The sequence below is a fragment of the Lampetra fluviatilis genome, chromosome 43 (genome assembly GCF_964198595.1).
Source record: "Lampetra fluviatilis chromosome 43, kcLamFluv1.1, whole genome shotgun sequence".
Classification (NCBI taxonomy): Eukaryota; Metazoa; Chordata; class Hyperoartia; order Petromyzontiformes; family Petromyzontidae; genus Lampetra; species Lampetra fluviatilis.
This window is the reverse complement of record NC_136317.1, coordinates 2758716-2776463: the sequence shown is the minus strand read 5'-3', so window position 1 is coordinate 2776463 and position 17748 is coordinate 2758716.

Sequence of the window (17748 nt, the reverse complement as noted above, 5' to 3'; positions counted from 1 at the left end):
GTGTGGGTAGTGGAGTGTGTGGCTGGGTAGTGGAGTGTGTGGCTGGGTAGTGGAGTGAGTGGCTGGGTAGTGGAGCGTGTGGCTGGGTAGTGGAGTGAGTGGCTGGGTAGTGGAGTGAGTGGCTGGGTAGTGGAGTGTGTGGGTAGTGGAGTGTGTGGCTGGGTAGTGGAGCGTGTGGCTGGGTAGTGGAGTGAGTGGCTGGGTAGTGGAGTGAGTGGCTGGGTAGTGGAGTGAGTGGCTGGGTAGTGGAGTGTGTGGCTGGGTAGTGGAGTGAGTGTGTGGATAGTGGAGTGCGTGGCTGGGTAGTGGAGTGAGTGGCTGGGTAGTGGAGTGTGTGGCTGGGTAGTGGAGTGAGTGGCTGGGTAGTGGAGTGAGTGGCTGGGTAGTGGAGTGAGTGGCTGGGTAGTGGAGCGTGTGGCTGGGTAGTGGAGTGAGTGGCTGGGTAGTGGAGTGAGTGGCTGGGTAGTGGAGTGAGTGGCTGGGTAGTGGAGTGTGTGGCTGGGTAGTGGAGTGCGTGGCTGGATCACCTAGATGTTAAGTGGAACAATCCCATGTCACAAGGTATTGCTCACAGGGCCAGTTTGCACGCACACACACACGCGCAACAATTGTCCATTTATTCGTGAAAAAAAATCCGTCGTGCATAATTGTGATAACGGCACAAATAGCGGCTGAATCTTTCCTCACATTTAACCAAACTTTAAAAAAAATGTTTCCACTCCCCGCGGTGCGGGGAGGCGCATTTGGCAGTGCGGCGGGTTTCGTGATGAACGCGTCTGATTACGCAAACAACCAGAAATAATTTCAAATGTGTTTTATGAGGGGGCGATGTTTTATAAATATCTAGGCAGTCCTCGGTCCCGATTATCGCCACACACACACAAAAAAGAATATCCTGCAAATGTGTTCATCAAAACCCTGAGCATTTCAACCTCTCTGAGCTAAAAATACAATTCTAGATTTGAAGCTTTCGTGACTGCAAGGATTCATACTCGGTAAAGTCACGTAGGTAAAATTTTTTAATTAAATAAATGAAAACAACTAAATAAAATCAACAAAAAATACAAACATTTGTTTTAATTAAACACATGTTCATACATGACAATGTCCTACAATACACACGCGGTGCATGTGCATACATTAACTGCTTGTATTCGTTTACAAAACGCAGGTTAATTTGCGTGTTAATGTGCACGCTTATCCCTGCGTTGTTTTTGCGCTGACGGCCTTTGGAGTGGAGGGGAGAGGAGGTCACGTGGCCATCAACAGCTGCTAAGGTGGCATCGTTCTTACCCTTTCAACTGGTACAAAAACTGATGCCTTTATACAAGGGATCATGTTTGGAATAACCACAACACAAGCAGTCAAAATGCAAACAAAAAGAAACTCTTGCATGACTACCGGCGTATCCATGACTACCGGCGTATCCATGACTACCGGCGTGTCCATGACTACCGGCGTGTCCATGACTACCGGTGTGTCCATGACTACCCGGCGTGTCCATGACTACCCGGCGTGTCCATGACTACCCGGTGTGTCCATGACTACCCGGCGTGTCCATGACTACCGGTGTGTCCATGACTACCCGGTGTGTCCATGACTACCCGGCGTGTCCATGACTACCCGGTATGTCCATGACTACCCGGTGTGTCCATGACTACCCGGTGTGTCCATGACTACCCGGCGTGTCCATGACTACCCGGCGTGTCCATGACTACCCGGTGTGTCCATGACTACCCGGTGTGTCCATGACTACCCGGTGTGTCCATGACTACCCGGTGTGTCCATGACTACCCGGCGTGTCCATGACTACCCGGCGTGTCCATGACTACCCGGCGTGTCCATGACTACCCCGGTGTGTCCATGACTACCCGGCGTGTCCATGACTACCGGTGTGTCCATGACTACCCGGTGTGTCCATGACTACCCGGCGTGTCCATGACTACCGGTGTGTCCATGACTACCCGGTGTGTCCATGACTACCCGGCGTGTCCATGACTACCGGTGTGTCCATGACTACCCGGTGTGTCCATGACTACCCGGTGTGTCCATGACTACCGGCGTGTCCATGACTACCCGGCGTGTCCATGACTACCGGTGTGTCCATGACTACCCGGTGTGTCCATGACTACCCGGCGTGTCCATGACTACCCCGGTGTGTCCATGACTACCCGGCGTGTCCATGACTACCCGGCGTGTCCATGACTACCCAGCGTGTCCATGACTACCCAGCGTGTCCATGACTACCCCGGTGTGTCCATGACTACCCCGGCGTGTCCATGACTACCCGGCGTGTCCATGACTACCCGGCGTGTCCATGACTACCAAGCGTATCCATGACTACCCGGCGTATCCATGACTACCCAGCGTGTCCATGACTACCCGGTGTTCGATTCCCGCTCACGGCCAACACCGGTGACGATCATCTGAACCGGTCCTGGGCCTCCCCTAGGTCGACTCAGCCTGAAATGAGTACCTGGCGCGGCGTGTAGTAAACATCGCCACCGGGGAGACAAAGGCGGCCGGGCGTGGTGCTGTCCACCCACCCCCCTCGTGTGCCGTTCCGGCCTTCGTAGCCGCTCGCTAACAGCACTTGCCCCAACAAGTCCGTGGAGGCTACACGGGGGATCTTTGTCTTTGTGTCCGTGAGTCTGCTCAGCAGCGGCAGTCGTGAGCACCCTGCCCTCGTGCTGCAGCACATCACGCTCTGGCAGAGCCAACGCCAAACAGATCGTGTTGTGCTGCTACACCAGAGGCCGGTTGTCGCCTGCCCGCTGCTGAGCGAGATGACGCGTTCACTCCACGCTTGTCCGCTTGTCCGCTTTGCCGCCCACCTGCTCACCATGGGTCAACACCATCAACACACACATTTATATGTCTTCTTGGTTGTTTCGGTAAAGTCACGTAGAAGGGAAGTAATAAAATAATATTATTTTATTACTTCCCTTCTACGTGACTTCACCGAAAGAACGTAATAAAATAATATTATTTTATTACTTCCCTTCTACGTGACTTTACCGAAAGAACCAAGAAGATGAATCCCTGCAGTCACGAAAGCTTTAAAGTAATAATAAAATAATAATAATAATATTCTTGGTTCTTCCGGTAAAGTCACGTAGAAGGGAAGTAATAAAATAATATCACGTAGAAGGGAAGTAATAAAATTATATTATTTTATTACTTCCCTTCTACGTGACTTTACCGAAAGAACCAAGAAGATGAATCCCTGCAGTCACGAAAGCTTTAAATCGAAACATATATATGCGTGTGATTTGTATTGTATATTTCACGCGATTTAACACGTAGGCTTTCGCGACCAATATTATTCACAATATAGGTTTTTGGGTCAGATCGCGTTATTTATAAATGAAAACGTGACGCATTTTTTTGTTACTGTTTGGCCGTGTCGGGTGGTGGAGGGTTACGACACATTTTTAAATAACGCGATCTGACCCAAAAACCTATATTATGAATATTTCACGTGTACGGAATTTTTTTGCACGTGGTATGTTTGACATATACCGTAATCGCCCGCCTGATGCTGATTGTACATTACCAGCGAAATCGTCCCACTACGCAAACTGCAAATGTCGTGGATTTGCTCTCCAACACACCGGTGGGCTGAAGTGGTCACGGATTGGCAAGTTTTGTTTACGTGACAAACGTCACCGGCTGGCTGTGTCGGGTGGTGGCGGATTAACGACACAATTCTACTTACGCGATCTAACCCCCTCCCCCCTCCCCAAAAAAAACCTTTTATCATGAATGTAACCGCTTATCAAGAGCTATTGGTGCCTTGGCCGTTGCATCGTCCTTGTGCTGTCCGCATTTGTGCGGCCTTTGCGCCTTTAGCACAAAGGCGGTAACAGAGGCCGCCTCTGATGTCGGCGAACCCGTTGCAAGGGCGATGCGCACACAGCGTCAGAGAAATGTGTGTTTGCGTGCACGTTTCCTTACACCACGAGCCCGATCTGTGCGCGTGTGTGTGGTTCACGCAGACTTGATGGTGCCACGTCGTTCGGTGCTTGAACATCTTTAGCTATCTTCTTGGTTCTTTCGGTAAAGTCACGTAGGAGGGAAGTAATAAAAGAATAAAAAGAAAACATTATTTTATTAATAATAAAATAATAAAAATAAAACATAATAAAATAAAATAAAATGTTTTATTTTTATTATTGTATTACTTCCCTTCTACGTGACTTTACCGAAACAACCAAGAAGATGAATCCCTGCAGTCACGAAAGCTTTAAATCGAACATCTTTAGCTAATCCGGTGTCATTTTTTTACCTACGTGACTTTACCGAAAAAATTAAGAGTATGAATCCTTGCAGTCACGAAAGCTTCAAATCTAGAATTAATACCTTCTACGGAGAGGAATTTCACCTATCTGTCATTTTTTACCTACGTGACTTCACCGAAAAAACTAAGAGTATGTATATTTGTAGTTTGCATGTCTCTCTCTCTCTCCATGGTCGCGTGGATTTTTCTCCGGGTCCTCCGGATTTCCCCCCTCCACATTTAGAATCGACGGGCGTTCAGACTATTTGGCTGCTTTAGACTTCCACGTTGATAAGCCACTTCGTTGTGCTATCACTTGTGGCCAAGTCGCTTCTCAACAAAGAGCATCAGAGTTCATTGGCGCCTTACCTGGTAAAATAAAAAAAAGTTGCGTTTACACTGAGACATCTCCTTTATCAGTGACAAAGGTGTCAGTTTTTGTACCAGTTTAAAGGGTAAAAACCTCTTACTATATTTTGCCACTGGTAAAGGAGATGTCTCATAGTGTAAATGCTTACCCCGAGCTCTCAATACTCTGATAGTGCACTGGTTTTGAGTTGTGCGCCTTTTGGCGTCATCTGGTCCAACACCAATGGAGACTAGGCTCTAAGAAAAGCTGTCTCGGGTGTGGACCAATCAACTTCAAGGACAGTGCATTTCATTATCATTATCAGAGTTGTTTCTTTTTGTTTGCATTTTGACTGCTTGTGTTGTGGTTATTGCAAACATGATGCCTTGTACAAAGGTGTCAGTTTTTGTACCAGTTGAAAGGGTAAAAACCTATCACTATAGTTGCGTTCAGTCCATGAGCCAGAGCAAAACATTGGTGGCAACTCACGTAGCAGCACTCCGTTATTAGTACCGACCACAGAGAGTGACTTTCTGAGTAACCCCACTCATTCGAAACGGTTATCACTCAACTCACTGTTACTGTTGACATCCTATTCTCGTGTAGGGCAGTGATGTGGTTAAGGTGCCGAATGCCAGTGTCGAGGTCTACTGCTGCTGAGAGGGCCTCAGCAGAGGGCTCTGTGAGTCTCGTGGGTTTACCGTGGGTTGCAATGGGCCACAATCGCACTCCTGTAGCTTGTGTCTCCAATGTGTATGTGTCTCTATGGGTCTCTGTGAGTCTTGTGGGTTTACCGTGGGTTGCAATGGGCCACAATCGCACTCCTGTAGCTTGTGTCTCCAATGTGTATGTGTCTCTATGGGTCTCTGTGAGTCTTGTGGGTTTACCGTGGGTCGCAATGGGCCATACTCGCACTCCTGTAGCTTGTGTCTTCAATGTGTATGTGTCTCTATGGGTCTCTACGTGTCTCTGTGAGTCTCCGTGGGTTGGCCGTGGGTCGCATGGACACAATCGCACTCCTGTAGCTTGTGTCTTCAATGTGTATGTGTGTCTATGGGTCTCTATGGGTCTCTACGTGTCTCTGGGTCTCTACGTGTCTCTGTGAGTCTCCGTGAGTTGCAATGGGCCACACTCGCACTCCTGTAGCTTGTGTCTTCAATGTGTATGTGTCTCTATGGGTCTCTACGTGTCTCTGTGAGTCTCTGTGGGTCTCCGTGGGTTGCAATGGGCCACAATCGCACTCCTGTAGCTTGTGTCTTCAATGTGTATGTGTCTCTATGGGTCTCTGTGAGTCTTGTGGGTTTACCGTGGGTCGCAATGGGCCACACTCGCACTCCTGTAGCTTGTGTCTTCAATGTGTATGTGTCTCTATGGGTCTCTACGTGTCTCTGTGAGTCTTTGTGGGTCTCCGTGGGTTGCAATGGGCCACAATCGCACTCCTGTAGCTTGTGTCTTCAATGTGTATGTGTCTCTATGGGTCTCTGTGAGTCTTGTGGGTTTACCGTGGGTCGCAATGGGCCACACTCGCACTCCTGTAGCTTGTGTCTTCAATGTGTATGTGTCTCTATGGGTCTCTACGTGTCTCTGTGAGTCTCCGTGAGTTGCAATGGGCCACACTCGCACTCCTGTAGCTTGTGTCTTCAATGTGTATGTGTCTCTATGGGTCTCTACGTGTCTCTAAAAAATATGTTTTTGTTTTTGGCTGATGGACGATACAACCCCCGAAGCACATCAGATGGCTAAGCAGCACAACCAGAAGCAGACAGAGAGAGGAGTGGGGGGGGGAACAGAAAGATCGGCCGAGTTACAGAAAATGTCAATGATGACTGTGAAACAACGTGGCCATATCAGCAGTTGGTTACATGGATAATTGGCGTTGATGCGGAGAAGATAAATAAAACATAAATAGACACGCAGACGATCAGGGCTCCTCCGCGTCGACTCGAGGTGGATGAATGCAGAACTACGCCTTTGATGTGGAACCAGGAACGAGGCTTTGAGGGCATCGGTCTCAGTTTCAAGGGGTCGGGGGTTTAGGGTCCCTTATTCAAGGGAGACAGACACGCGAAAGGGCACTTCCTGTAAGTAAACAAGGCGGCGGATGACAACAATAACAACAACAACGACGACGATCCCCGGGATAATCAGAGACGTCGGTGTAGCCGTGGGGCAACGGGTCAACACGTGACGCCATGCGACCGGCGACCAGCAATCGGCTAAGTTCAATCCCCAGCCACGGCGAACGTGAAGCGACGACGTTGACAACTTGAACAGCGCTCTACGCCAACCCGCACAGGCCAGCGTGGTCGAAGTCATGGCAATACCAAAACAACAACAACAACAACGAGGGCGACAACAATTACCCGTGGCCAGCCGCGGATTGGAGAAACTTGCTTTCAGCCAGCAGTGGATTTTGACAAAGGACTGCAAGTTAGTGCGATAATAAATAGCATCGACAGCAGAAAGCGGTGCACTAAACATCCCACTGTTGTCCATAATACAGATTTGTTTGTTGGGGTTAGATCGCTGTAAATATATAAATGTGTCGTTAAACCCTCCACCACCCGACACAGCCAATTAGTAAGGTTTGTCACGTAAACAGAACGTGCCAATTCGTTACTAGTACAGCACTAACCGGTTGTGTGTTAGCTAAGCCACAACATTTACACTAAGTAAGGACACATTTATATATTTACGCAGTCTAACCAAAAATAAAACCTGCATTATGGTTGATATTGGTCGCGAGAGCCTACGTGTTAGACCCACTGTTGTACTGTAATTTTATGCTCCAGCGTCTATTCATCAAATTCATCAGACGGACGACGACCATCTAATAACGTAAACTAAACAAACTTTGTATTTTATTTGACCACTGAGCTACACATCTCTTTTTCAGAAGCGACCTGCCTGTCACAAATGATAGCTCGACGTCACGGCTCATCATCGCGTGCAAATGTGTAACAGCCAAATGATTCTAAACGCGTTGATGTTGATTCTAAATGTGGAGGCGGAAAAACCCGGAGGACCCGGAGAAAAATCCACGCGACCACGGGAAGAGAGAGACACACGCAAACTTCAAACACACAGCAGCAGGCGTCAGGGTCGGGATCGAACCCACGACCTCCTGCACACCAGGCGAGGTAGTTAACATCTCCTAGCCACCGTGGTGATGATGAGAGAGAGAGACACGCAAACTCCAAATATACAGCAGCAGGCGTCAGGGTCGAGATCGAACCCACGACCTCCTGTAGACCAGGCGAGGTAGTTAACATCTCCTAGCCACCGTGGTGATGATGAGAGAGAGAGTCACGCAAACTCCAAATATACAGCAGCAGGCGTCAGGGTCGAGATCGAACCCACGACCTCCTGTAGACCAGGCGAGGTAGTTAACATCTCCTAGCCACCGTGGTGATGATGAGAGAGAGAGTCACGCAAACTCCAAATATACAGCAGCAGGCGTCAGGGTCGAGATCGAACCCACGACCTCCTGTAGACCAGGCGAGGTAGTTAACATCTCCTAGCCACCGTGGTGATGATGAGAGAGTCACGCAAACTCCAAATATACAGCAGCAGGCGTCAGGGTCGAGATCGAACCCACGACCTCCTGTAGACCAGGCGAGGTAGTTAACATCTCCTAGCCACCGTGATGATGATGAGAGAGAGAGAGACACGCAAACTCCAAATATACAGCAGCAGGCGTCAGGGTCGGGATCGAACCCACGACCTCCTGTAGACCAGGCGAGGTAGTTAACATCTCACCACCATCACGCAATGTCCGTGCTCCCCGCCTTCACCGAAACCCTCACTGACCGGCGTGGTGAAGTATAGCTTTTAAAACAAACAAACAAACAAATTGCCTTAATTGATTTTAGATTTGAAGTTTTCGTGACTGCAAGGAATCCATACTCTTTGTTTTTTTCGGTAAAGTCACGTAGGTAAAACATAAAATAAATTAAAATGAAAACAAATAAATTAAATCACGACGATGCTTGTGTTGCCTCCGAAACGTCGTGATTGAATTTAATTGTTTTCATTTTAATTTAATTTATTTTTTTACCTACGTGACTTTACCGAAAAAACCAAAGAGTTTGTCTTAATTGACACTCGCCATTAGTTTCCCCCATCGAGTGACCGCGACAAAGGCACCGAAAAGCGACGCTTGGACACAACCGCTTGGCAGACACACGAATGCCCACCCCCCCCCCCTCTAATGCCCCCTCTCACACACAGCGTCAGTTTTGGCTTGAAGTTCAAAAAAATAAAATCGCTGCGCCTAAGCAGCGATGCTGCTGGTGGCGCTGACAATTCCAATCCCTGCGATGCCTTACGGAAGCGAGGTGAGCATCACCACGGCGAACAGAGAGCGGTGTTAGTATAATAATATATATTATATATATAATAATAGGGTTTTATTTTTGTTACACACCCTTTCTGCCAATAAAGCTGGAGGTCTTCTTGGTTCTTTCGGTAAAGTCACGTAGAATGGAAACAATAAAAATAATAAAATAAAACATAATACATTTTTCTTTTATTATTTTAATTGTTTCCATTCTACGTGACTTTACCGAAAGAACCAAAAAGATGAATCCCTGCAGTCACGAAAGCTTTAAATCAAAAAGCAGGAAGTGTTACGATGTCCAAATGCCAAACAGAAAACCTTTTGCAAGGATTCATCTTCTTGGTTCTTTCGGTAAAGTCACGTAGAAGGGAAATCATAAAATAATAAAAACATAATAAAATACAATTCTCACGACGTTTCGGCCACAACGCAAGCAGCCGTCCTCAGGTGAAGAACAGGTCTGTCGGAAAGACAGCGTCTGAATGAACACCACCAAGCTTTAAATCGAAACTTTTGCAAGGAATCGTGCGCGCATTAGACACACACAACACTCGGGGTGAATGTGCAAACACAAAAAGCAAGCTCTGCTAATATTTTCTTTGAAACTGATTGGTCCACAACAGAAACATACTTCTTTAGGGCCGAGTCTCAAACAGAGAACGCCAAAAGGCGAACAGCGCCAAGACAATGCACTATCAGGGCATGTGCAGCTCTATCGGGGGGCATTGATAGAGAGGAGGAAGTTATACGGATGAACTAAATTGTATTGTTTTTTGTATTGTTTAATACACCGTGTATATAGCGGACTTTCACACGCGGGGAGTTGTGTGTCTTAGCGGTAGTCTCTGTTGAGAATGGCACCCCCCCCTGGATGGGTTACCATCCACCACCACCACCCCCCCAAAAAACGTATTCACAAAGTCGATGTTGTAAATAGGTAGAAGGTACCTGGTAAGTGGTGTCGTTTGAGTGGCAGCAGCAGCTGTTGTTGTTGTTGTCGTGACGCCACGTGCTTCGCGAGGCTTCGGGTCTCTGTCGAGTATCGATTGAAGCGACGACAAACGGTGGGAATCTTTGCGCCTTTTCAAGAAGCGTGGAACTTTAAAGTACAAAAATTTTGTTTATTTTAACAAAAAAAACACGTGCATTTGTTATCGTTATTAGTTGGGTCTTTCGGTAAAGTCACGTAGATAACGACCGCTTGTGTCGCGATCGAAACGTCGTAGTTTTTTGTTTATTTTATTTTTATTAATTTGAACCTATCTACGTAAATTTACCGAAAGACCCCAAATAATATGAATTCCTGCAGTCACGAAAGCTGTAAGTCAAGATTTGATATATTGCTAGTTTAACACGTAGGCTTTCGCGACCAGCATTATTATTATTATTAAGAAGTTATTATTAAGAAGTTAATTAGCTACTTCTTCAGCCCACCGTTTTGTCAACGTGACACAACTCTTACTGATTGGCCGTGTCTGGTGGTGGAGGCTTGCGACACATTTATACTTACGCGATCTAACCCAAAAACCCTTTATTCTGAATAAAAATTGCTAACCCGCCCATACCTGGGCATTTGCCAAAAAAACCCCTTCACAGCTCATCGGATTCCTCCTGCAGTTTAAAAAAAACGATTCCCATTATTCTAACATCTACACAAGCCGCACATTTGTGGTGTCGTTCGATTGACATTGGCAGTCGTTAAAGACAAAACGAAAAACCAGCGAATCTTGAACGACCGCGATGCTCAAAGTTGACTCCCAGAGCTTCGGAGGCAAATCAAACGGAGGGGGGTGGTGGGGGGAGGGTGGGCGCTTGGCTCGGAGTCTGCTTCTCAACTCAGCCCGCTCGCCACGGAGGGCGCAACTTTTATGCGCAGCCGAAGGCAGCGTTAATAAATTATTAATTTAACTCCACCCCCCCCCTCTCTTCCTCCTTGTTATTTTGGGAAACCAATTGGGGTGGTGTGGTGCGTGGTGGAGGAGGAGGGCGAAACGACGGTGGCGGGGGGGAGTGCCACGTGGTCTGAGTGTTGGCGGTGCTTGTGACGTCACTGTAGGTGGTGATGTCCCCCCCCGCGCGCCCCGCCCCCTTTGCTACGTCACGCGCGTGGGCTTCCCCAGAACGTGAAGATCGGGTCGATCGAGCGCCCGTCGCTCAGTTTGACCGTCCGACTTTCTCTCTCTCTCTCCGTCCCTGTCTCCGCTGGATTCAAATAATTTGGCCACTCATGACGGCCGTGAAACATTACCACCACGCCCCCCGACAAAGACAAAGATCCCCCGTATAGGCTTTTACCAGCCTGTTGGGGCAAGTGCCGTGAACGAGTTGCATCTATGAAGGGCGGCACGGTACACACGTGTGTCTGTGTGTGAGTGTGTCTGTGTCTGTGTGTGAGTGTGTGTGAGTCTGTGTGTGAGTGTGTGTGAGTGTGTGTCTGTCTGTGTGTGTATCTGTGTGTGTCTGTGTGTGAGTGTGTCTCTGTGTGTGTGAGTGTGTGTGTCTGTGTGTATGTCTGTGTGTGTGTCTGTGTGTGTGTGAGTGTGTCTGTGTGTGAGTGTGTCTGTGTGTGAGTGTGTCTGTGTGTGTCTGTGTGTGTGTGTGTGTGAGTGTGTCTGTGTGTGAGTGTGTCTGTGTGTGTCTGTGTGTGTGTCTGTGTGTGTGTGAGTGTGTCTGTGTGTGAGTGTGTCTGTGTGTGTCTGTGTGTGTGTCTGTGTGTGAGTGTGTCTGTGTCTGTGTGAGTGTGTCTGTGTGTGAGTGTGTCTGTGTGTGAGTGTGTCTGTGTGTGAGTGTGTCCGTGTGTGAGTGTGTCCGTGTGTGAGTGTGTCTGTGTGTGAGTGCGGGGAGCGGGAGTGTAGTGGTAGGCGCGCTGCGCTACGAACCCCGTGACCCAAATTCGATTCCGAACGCCAGTGAGGATTATTTGAACCAGTCCTGGGCCTCCCCTAGGTCGACTCAGCCTCAACGAGTACCTGGTGCGTCGTGTGAATACAACCACTAAGGGAGACAAAGGCGGCCTGGCGTGGTGCTGCTCGCTAACAGCACTCGCTCCTACAGTCTGTTAAGGCTATACGGGGGATCTTTGTCTTCGTTAACATAGGGAGGTTTGTGGTGTTGGTGGTGTTGGTGTGGGGGTTGGTGGTGTTGGTGCTGGTGGCGTTGTTTGTGTTAGTGGTGTTTGTGGTGTTGGTGGTGTTGGCATGGGGGTTGGTGGCAGTGTTGGCAGTGGCTCTGGTGTTGTGGTGATAACGGCGCAGCTGCTGGTGCCAAGGGAGGTCACGGCGGCGTCGGAGGTGTTTGCTGGTCTCGTGTTTTGCGGGGAGGGGGAGACGGGGAGACGTAAGGTCTCTGGGGGGTCTGATGAACGAGGCGAAGTGAAATGCCACGCGCACACAATCACACAGCCACCCTTGCCAGCCACGGGCAGCCCACACACTGCTGCGTTGAGGGCCAGTCTGTGCGTGGATTGCATCCATACCCCAGGGGGAACAAGTATAACCCGTAAAAACAAAGTTTTTCACTATAAATCCTTTATATGCGTGGCGGCTAGAGTCCTCTCGTCCTCTGGCTTGAGATGGCTGCCACCTATGGGTCAGATGGTTGCATTGCATCATTAAGCAATTGGTAATTCAATAAAATATTTTTGTCCTAAGAAGTGTACAATTTTGGAAAAAAAATTTCACGAACATTAATTGTCACGCACAACGATTGGATCACGGGAAGTGGGTTAAAAAACGACCGAAAGATTTGCACGGTCGTAAGCAAGCAAGCAAGCACGCAAGCAAGCAAGCAAGCGAACTTAATATTAATGATTTAATAAAGGATTTACAAGTAAACCCGTAAAAACAAAGTTTTTCACTCTAAATCCTTTATATGCGTGGCGGCTAGAGTCCTCTCGTCATCTGGCTTGAGATGGCTGCAATCTATGGGTCAGATGATTGTCTGCCAGTATTAAGCAATTGGTAATTAAATATTTAATTTGTTTTCCCTAAACAGTGTAAAATTTTGGAAAACAAATTTCACAAAAATTACTTGTCACACACAACGAGTCTGTGTGGAAAATGCCAGCTCGATTGGATCACGGGAAGTGGGTTAAAAAACGAGCGAAAGATTTGCACGGTCCTAAGCAAGCAAGCGAACTTAATACAAAGGATTTAAAAATATATTCGCCTGTGGAGGACGCAGGGATCGATCCCGCGGACCTTTGGCATGGGAAGCGAGGGCGCTACCAACTGCGCTACTCCGCCACGGCCTGTGGAGGGGTTACGCTCTGGGCTCTTATACTGTGACGTTCAGCCAAAGCCAAGAATGAGTTCTATTGGAATATATGTAAAATATTTTTTTTTGCCTAAAAAGTGTAAAATTTTGGGAATTCTTTTTCACGAACATTAATTGTCTGTCACAACGAGTCTGTGTGGAAAATGTCAGCTCGATTGGATCACGGGAAGTGGGTTAAAAAACGACCGAAAGATTTGCACGGTCGTAAGCAAGCAAGCACGCAAGCAAGCACGCAAGCAAGCAAGCATGCGAACTTAATATAAAGGATTTAAAAAAAGAGTCAATCTGTCAGTCTATTGTCTAGAGACCCCATCAGAGACCGCTCTGCCAGTCTATTGTCTAAAGATCGGTCTGTCTGTCTACAGCATTGCCTAGAGACTGGTCTGTTAGTTTTCGTGTGTATGTTTTTTTGTTTGTTGTTATGTTTTCCGATTTTAATTTATCAATCTATTATTACAGTGCTTGTACCAGGCTCGGTACATTTTGGGGCCGCGAAAAAGTGTCAAAGGCTCATGGGCTGGAGGAGTTCACGGGACAGATCCAGGTGTTGTGGTTTAAGCCGCGAATAGAACGGGCAGATGTGCCACGTGCGTGTCCCACTGTGCCAAGTCGATGTATTTTATCCACCCGACGCTTCACTCGTTGTTGTGAGTGTTGCTTCTACGCCCTCGTTTGTTGCTGGAGGGCGACTGCCTCCAACTGCCCAGCAGCGTCCTTCACGAGCCTCCTCCTCCGCAGAGGCCGATCTTGACACCACTTGCTGGCTTACTGCGCCAGTGTTTGACAAGTCCACTCAGCTCCACATCACTCCACCTCTTCCCTAGCCCGTGCCACGCCCGTTTAGCCCCCTCTATCCAAACGAACGCTTATTCGGCATACATATAGACACACACATAGACAAAGATCGCCAAGCACCAGTTAAGGCCGATACGGCAGCCTTTGTCTCCCCAGTGCTGATGTTTATATATCGCAACAGGTAGTCGTTTACGGCTGAGTCGACCTAGGCGATGCCCAGGACCGGTTCAGATATCCCCTAGTGTTGTTGTTCGTGAGCGGGAGTCGTCGTACATGGACTGCACGTACACAAACTCGTATACGGACAAAGATATCCTGTGCCACACGCAGCGCTATGTAGACACCACACACCGATACGAACCACGTGGAAATCGTTACACATTTGCCAACGTTTATGCAAACTCACGAACGCGCGTACACACGCGCACGCGCAAATGACTTACGCACAATTAGACACGTCCCATGGCCAACACACCGCTGTGTTGAACTAGCAAGTAATTAGTAAATAATGAGTAAGTCATTAGTAAGTAATTGCCATGTTTTGTTTACGCGAAAGACCTTACTAATTGGCAGTGTCGGCGGGGGGGGGGGGGGTAACGACGCATTTATATTTGCGCGATCTTACCCCCCCCCCAAATAATTACTATATTATGGCCTGCACGTATGATGAACTTCTTTAGCACCGTACGTAGTGCAACCGCGCTGATCACTGCCACACTCGCGTGAACGCTCACCCACTGGCACGCGCGCGTATTTACCACTTACTCAAGCTCACACTCATCGTTACTCACACACACTCACACACTTACGATCTTCCGGGCCAGTGACTTAACGTCTAAAACAAAAGGCTGTCTTACCCGTTCTGGCAATAACACGTGTGTTAAGATGTTAAAGCACCAAACATAATTACTTTTCAAGGAATCCTATCTACATTGGCCACACGTACTTGTGATGAACGTGCAAACATTAAAACAAAACCATGTTCTGATAATTATGTTTGAATGTTCACCACAAACACTGAGTGTGGTTAAAGGGGACAGGATTCATTGACAAGGGATTCTGTTTGGTGATTTAATATCTTAACACCTCCTGTTTAATTGCCAGAGAGGGTAAAAGTTATCGTTAGATTTTGATATTGGCAACCAAGGTCCCATGTTGACTTCACAACTGTTGTTATTAGACTCCTATTCTTAGGTTTTTTCGGTAAAGTCACGTAGGTAAAAAATTAAAATTAATAAAAGTAAAATAAAATAAAAAATAAAATAAAAATCACGACGTTTCGGAGGCAACACAAGCTTCCGTGTTCAGGTGGAACCGTCACAGCACGATAGCTGTATCAAGTAAAAGTAGCTCATTTACTTGATACAGCTGTCGTGGCTGTGACGGTTCCACCTGAAGACGGAAGCTTGTGTTGCCTCCGAAACGTCGTGATTTTTTATTTTATTTTACTTTTATTAATTTTATTTTTTTACCTACGTGACTTTACCGAAAAAAACCTAAGAAAATGAATCCTTGCAGTCACGAAAGCTTCAAATCTAGAAGTTATTAGAATCCTTGGGGCAAGCAGTGTTTGCGAGCACCCCATCAAGGCATGCTGTGGCACACGAGAGGGCGTGGGTGATCCTGGTGGTGTGTTCAGCCACAAAGACTAATGTCCCCCGTGTAGCCTTAACAGACTGCTGGGGCAAGCCTTGCCAACGAGTAGCAGCACCTTCTGAAGGTCGGCACGACACGCGAGGTGGTGGGTGGCCAGCACCACGCCCGGCCGCCTTTGTCCGGGCGACCCAGCTGAGAGGGTCAACTCGGATCTCAGCGGTTGCCAGCTCAGCGTCTGTGAGCCATCAGTCAAGCAGTGGCCGGTTGAAGCGAGTGCGGGGCCTGTGTAGCGTGATATTATAAAGGGGCCCTAAATAAATAAACGAACACGTAAATATAAAAACACAACTTGTTTTACTTGCATAGTAAAGTAATTGTATTTTTGTGTTTGTTATACAGCCAGATAATGCACCCGGTCGTTCGTAAAAGTCGAAGGCGGTATAGTACTACAGTAATAGAGCAAGTGCAGAATCACTGAAACGGAATTGATAGCTTGAAAGCATTTAGCGCGGGGCCCGTAGCCGCATGTGTAGTAGCTACTTGTGCTACTCCGATAATCCGGCACTGCCCCCCCTGAGCTTGCCACACGTCGTAGCTGACTCGGGCAAGTTGGTGTTGACTCCTCATCCTCGTGCCGCGTTGAGGCTCACAGGAGCAGTGGACGCGACACGCGGAGGCTCGCCCGGGGGGTGGTGCAGCCGCGGTCACGGTGCAGGGCCCGCACAGCGATACGACAGCGGCAAAGCGAAGCAGAGAAACGAGCAGAGAGGGCGTGACGGTGCCGGTGTAACAGGCTAAAATAACCCCTGTGCCGATTAAACCCGCGGGTATAGTTTGGCCCTGGCCAGAGTAAACCCGGGCGGATGAAGTGTCCTCGGCTGAACTATACCCCCCGGGGGTTTAAACTAGACTGGGCCAGACCATGCCCATCCAGGCCAGAATATGCCCCATGTGAAAGTTCAAAGGCAATTATCCATACAGAGAGCAGCCGACAACGAACTTCAATCGATATCTAAAAAGCGTATAAATGGAAGTAAGAATCTCAATTTTATCAATTGAAGCATTTTTAGGGTTAGGGATAGGGTTAGGGATAGGGTTAGGGATAGGGTTAGGGATAGGGTTAGGGATAGGGTTAGGGATAGGGTTAGGGATAGGGTTAGGGATAGGGTTAGGGATAGGGTTAGGGATAGGGTTAAGGTTAGGGTTAGGGATACGGATGGGTTAGGGTTAGGGTTGTTATTATTATTAAAGTTTTTCTGGTTGAAGCAATCAAAGTCTACGTGTTTACAGTTTTGAATAAAATGTTGGAAAAATTTAGTAATTCATGTGTATATCGCTCAACACTATCACTATCATGGGGGGTATGATTTGGCCTAGAGGGGCATCATTTGGCTTAGGCCATCATATACCCGGGTTTAATCTCGCCTAGGCCGTTTTAACCCCGGGTCTGCTACGGCCTGTGGGTGTACTACGGCCTGTTACACCGGGATTCACCACCGCAACCCCCTTTACACCATCCGCGCACGCGTGGCGGTTCTGCGGCGTGCTCACTCTGCTGCCCGCGTGGGCGGGTGGGAGAGAGGTGCAGCGAGATGAGACGGGAGAGAGAGAATTCTAAAATGGGAGGGGTTCGGACTGGGTGAAGAGGGAGTGTAGGGGCTGGGTGGGGAGGGGAGGGTGGGGATGGGCAGGGTGGGGCTGGGTGGGGAGGGTGGGGAGGGGCTGGGTGGGGAGGGGAGGGTGGGGAGGGGCTGGGTGGGGAGGGTGGGGCTGGGTGGGGAGGGGAGGGGCTGGGAGGGGAGGGTGGGGAGGGGCTGGTCACCCGTGGTGCCCTTATAAAACTCAACGTTTAACCTACTCACGCCGGCTTGGGCCCGCCCTCACAGTCGGGCATATTTGCGGAATACACCACGCCGCCGTTGACCCTGGCCATTGACCGAGCAACCCAACGTTCCTACCAGCTCCCTCCGCAGGAATGTGTTTCTTCTTAGCGAGCAAAAATGCAAAACTCTACCACGAAGTCACGAGCGATGTAAAACAAATACCGTACGGTTTTGATTCGAAGCTTTCGTGACTGCAGGAATCCATACTCCTTGGTTCTTTCGGTAAAGTCAC